Below are 4,535 nucleotides of genomic sequence, written 5' to 3' on the forward strand. Positions count from 1 at the left end.
TTCCTTCGGTGAGACCGCAACAATGACACTCGTCCTTTCACGTTGTAAATCCAAGCACATAGCGGTTGAACATTGTAACAGTGGATGTCACTCTTAGACTCATAGGAACTGTGCAGCCTTGCAGACAGGAGCAGGGTCAGCAAGCCCACGCAACCCACCACCTAGAGTGCGTCAGTGATGGCCCTCTTTACCTAACAAAGGCAGCTGTTCACAGATGATTCAGGGTCTCAGCTAGCCGAGCAGATCATTTGACCACCTTCTAGTGGGAATGGGTATATTTAGAAAACCCAGTAGTTCTAGTGTTAATGCACCACAAGACCGTACGGCACATGTACACTTTTTTCTTTATGCCGCTCTCACCCAACGCGCGTCACCTTTTTCCTGTCCCCCGTCAACAAGGGCAATAATTAATTACAAATAAAAACACAGTTGCTGAAATGCCACGTTTCCCTAACATAAAATAAAAAAATAAAAAGGAATACTAACTACTGTAAGGTTACACTACTACAATTTAAAAAAGTGAATAAGGATGATCTAGACCAGAGGTCTGCCACCCGGTAACACCCATGTTTTCAATGAAAAAAACACTGGCACGGCAATATTATATTATTTGAGAACATTCAACATTTGTTTTTTAATCCAAAGAAGACATATAAGTCTTACGAGCAACATATAAGAATACGAGCAACGATCAAACGTAAGCGTCATATTACGCCTTGTAAAACCATAAACAGATGATAAAACACTGTCAAGGCATCGACAAGGACAGCTAACTCGCTTTTCCCTGCTTCAAACAGCTGCTGTAACTGAGAGCAACCCGTGCGGCATCACCGGTCAATCTGAAAACGTATTCATTGGTTCGGACGTTGTTCTGCCCGCTTTCATGTAGACACAAAACTCGTCAAAGCAAAAGAGCTCAGTGCAGCAATTGCAAATCACATGTGAACGTTTTAATTTTTTTTGTAAATAAAAATGTTTGCCCTGTTCAAACCAGGGGAATATAGACGATTCTGATTCTGAAAGCGGCTGATCAGCTTCGTAGGAACACATTTCATAAGGTACAGGTGAAAGGGAGACTAACAACCCAACGCAGCCGAGGCTGTAGCAGCAGAGAAACGCAGGTCTTTGTCCTGCGTGTTGATGCGTGTTTCCCATCCCCCAGTGTCCCTGCTCTGGGACGTGGGTGGCCACGCCCACTTTCATTCACCAGACGGACATGAAAGAGGGAATAACGAAATAAACAGCTGGTTAACTTCGTAGGAACACGGCTGTAGCTTTGCACTGACTTTATGTGGTACAAGTGAAAGGACTGATAACGAAATAAACAGCTGGTTAACTTCGTAGGAACACCTTATAGTAGGAACTGGTATATTTAGAAAACCCAGTAGTCCTAGTGTTAAAGGGCTCATATCATGCAAAATCCACTTTTTAGACATTTTGGAGCGTTCCTATAACTTTATGGGTCACATATACACACACTGAGCACGGTAGAAATGCATTTCCTGCTTTTTTCACATTTTGAAAACGTAAATTTTCTCATCCAATGGAGAGAGAGATCTACTACTCTGAGACCGTGTCCTATGTGTCGTCACACTGGTAGGAACATCTCCTTGCAAATCCTGAACCACCACCCCCACAATGATCCCGAACCAAAACTGGACTTCCGCCATTTCCCCCCTCTCACTCACCGTGAACAGACCAACACGGCAGCGTTCAAGTCCTCCCATAGAAATAGTTCGGTTCTTAGGTGTTCTAACCAACACCAAAGTCTATTCACTTTAACAAGGGATCAACAAGTGAGGATTTGTGGGTCACTTTTATTTTTAACGGACCGGTGCCAGAAACACTGCCTCAGCATTTTATACGTATGTGCATTTCAAACGAGGGTGCGTACAATGCTGGATTTGTTTCATGGCTCCTGTTGGAAAAAAGGACCTATTCCTAAAGTCCGTCATCCACTCACTGAAGTAAGTACATGCTTGATATTTATAATGTTTTAAAATGTTAGTTTGTCCGTTTAAAATGTAGTAACCTACGTGTGAGGCAAGTTACTAGCTAGCTATGCTAACGGCTACAGCAAGTCGACCGAGCCTTTGTCCCCTTCAAATGTGCTCATGTGGGCTCCTGCAGCCACACACCTGTGTGCAGAAAAGCTAATGATTATCGTAACGGCATCGAGCGGCTACAGGCAGGGAGCCGCTGGGTGTAGCGTCTGTCCTTTTTCTGTAATCACATACACCTGCGGGGAACAGCTGATCGTTATCGCCCTTCCAGCGGCGACAGACAGGAAGCGGTGGATCTAGCTCGCTGTAGTAAGTTTGTGCTTGATACTTGTGATATCTAAATATGTTAGTTGGGTCTGTTTAAAATGCAGTAACCCACATGTGAGACAAGCTAATCGCTAGCGTCGCTAACGGCTACAGTGAGTCAACCGAGCCTTTGTCCCTTTCAAATGTGCTACTCTGAGTTGGTGCAGTCACACACCTGTGTGGGGAACAGCTAATAGCGATGGGCCTTCGATCGGCGACAGGCAGGAAGCGGTGGATCGAGCTTTTGTCCTGTTGGCGTGCTGCCGCTCCTGTTTGTGTTGCGTTAGCATGCCTTTAGGCCTTTGCACTTTAGAGCTACAGCTGGTCGATCGCTACAAAAAGAACCTGCAGATGAACGCGGTTATGTTTGTTATTACCCCGTCCTGTGTCACAGCCTAAATCAACTTGTGATTTGGGGTTATGTCATTGTTCTATCAAATTCTAACAAGATTAGTTGGAATGATTACTGTGTTGTGTTGCAAGCTTAGTTAATTAGTCACATCTCTACAATAACTGCTGCTTATCTGGTCGGTTACCGATAGCTTGTACCATAGCCATTATATTTGTAGGACCAATACAATTTACAGTAAATGTAACAGTCTTTTCTATACTGTAGGGAGCCACATCCCAGTTGCCCACATGCAAGGAGGCTGTCAAACAGAGAAATCACTGCAGACTGTTGGTACACGGACATCTGCTGCCCAGCTCAGGAGTGAAGGTATGTAAGTTTGTATGTACCAACAGTAAGATACGTAATAGAAGATTTTAATTGGTATATACTGTTTAGATTTTATATTTGAATTATAACAACGGTTTAATTGTTGTTTTAGCACAGACAGGCCTGTCTTCTTGTTTGGTTTAATTTTTTTCTGGTATTGTGTGTTCTTACATTAGAGAAGGTTTTGACCTACATAATAATGAACATTTCACTAATCTACAATTCTGATTGCAGTACCTTTTGTTTCGATGAGGTGATGGTGAGGACAGCCACAGCTTCCATCTGGTAGAGGACTGCTTCCGCTCAGTCTTCCAAATAGTGATGAGAACAAGGATCACCACATCTCCCTGTTTACCCTACTTTCATACATTTCGTCTGCAGGGCCCTGCAAAAGCTTCTGACCTCAAACCCCCAGACTTCTTAATTAACTCAGTAACCTATACATTGCACATTGGAGTGTGAAGGTAACAGTTTGTTCTAGCTTTGGAGTAGTGGTGTATTTTTTTGGTTTACAATAAAGTTGGCTTTAACTATTATGTATTTCACTGAACTCTGTTTCTGAAGGGAAAACACTTTTATTCAGGAAATCATAGTATTGAAATTACATGTTTTTTCTATTTCTAATATGGTAAGCTATAAAGTTGAAGCGGCCATAAATAAAAAGCATATAAATTATATATAAATAAAAAATAAAAAAATTCTTTGAGTATTGCACTCACAAAAAACACATTTTTACTCAAATGGTAAAGGAGTTATTCCACAGGTGGTTTACATCCATCATACAATGAGTGTTTTAGTGTTTTATCCATCAGGAAACTGCCTTCATCTACAACCCAAGCATGAAGAAGCATGAAGAGATGGCAACTCAGATTCTTCACCCTAGGAATCCTCAGCACCAGCTCACTAGCCTCTGTAGACTAGATACCTGTAACAACTTCAGATACAGAGACATATTACTGTCAGATTTATCAAGAATGACAAAAAACATAATTAAAAGCAGTAAAAATATGTTAGGTCAATATATAATTTGAACCAATACGTTTTGTTGTTTTGACCCAGGTAGGTCATGCAGTGATTGCTCTAAATATTAATGCACATTTTTAAATAAAATTATGTCAGAGCAGCAGCACAAGTAAGACAAAACAGTGAAATGTGTAAATGTAAAATGTATTTATATTATTTCAGCTATGCTCTCAAACTTATTTATTTGGATAATGTAAGCTAAAGTAGTGTTTTCTATTAACGAGAGTTTTCCAGGTAAGTCGTGTTGTGAATATTGAAGCTGCACAGGCCATTTAGCATACGCATTAGCAAGCGCTAGTCGCTTTGCAAATTACATAAATCAATTAAATTGAAGTAAATGCGACATTACCAATGAGACACATCTTGCATCAGCTGAAATGTGGCGACTTCAACAGCCTCCTCTTCAGCTTCAGGGTCAGATTCGGGATCGTAGACGTATGGTTCTACAACGCTACGAACCAGCTGGCTATTCTCATGCAGTCCTG

The 4,535-nt window shown here is 41.4% G+C and overlaps 1 long non-coding RNA gene across 1 annotated transcript; it reads left to right on the forward strand.

The window, feature by feature from the left end:
• The first annotated feature begins 2,738 nt into the window (after nt 1–2,738).
• Nucleotides 2,739–3,756, forward strand: LOC129603734 (uncharacterized). The gene is made up of 2 exons (XR_008693938.1): nt 2,739–3,027; nt 3,262–3,756. It is a non-coding gene; the product is annotated as an uncharacterized LOC129603734 (long non-coding RNA).
• The last annotated feature ends 779 nt before the right edge of the window (nt 3,757–4,535 follow it).

Source organism: Betta splendens, chromosome 24 (assembly GCF_900634795.4).
Source record: "Betta splendens chromosome 24, fBetSpl5.4, whole genome shotgun sequence".
NCBI classification, from domain to species: domain Eukaryota; kingdom Metazoa; phylum Chordata; class Actinopteri; order Anabantiformes; family Osphronemidae; genus Betta; species Betta splendens.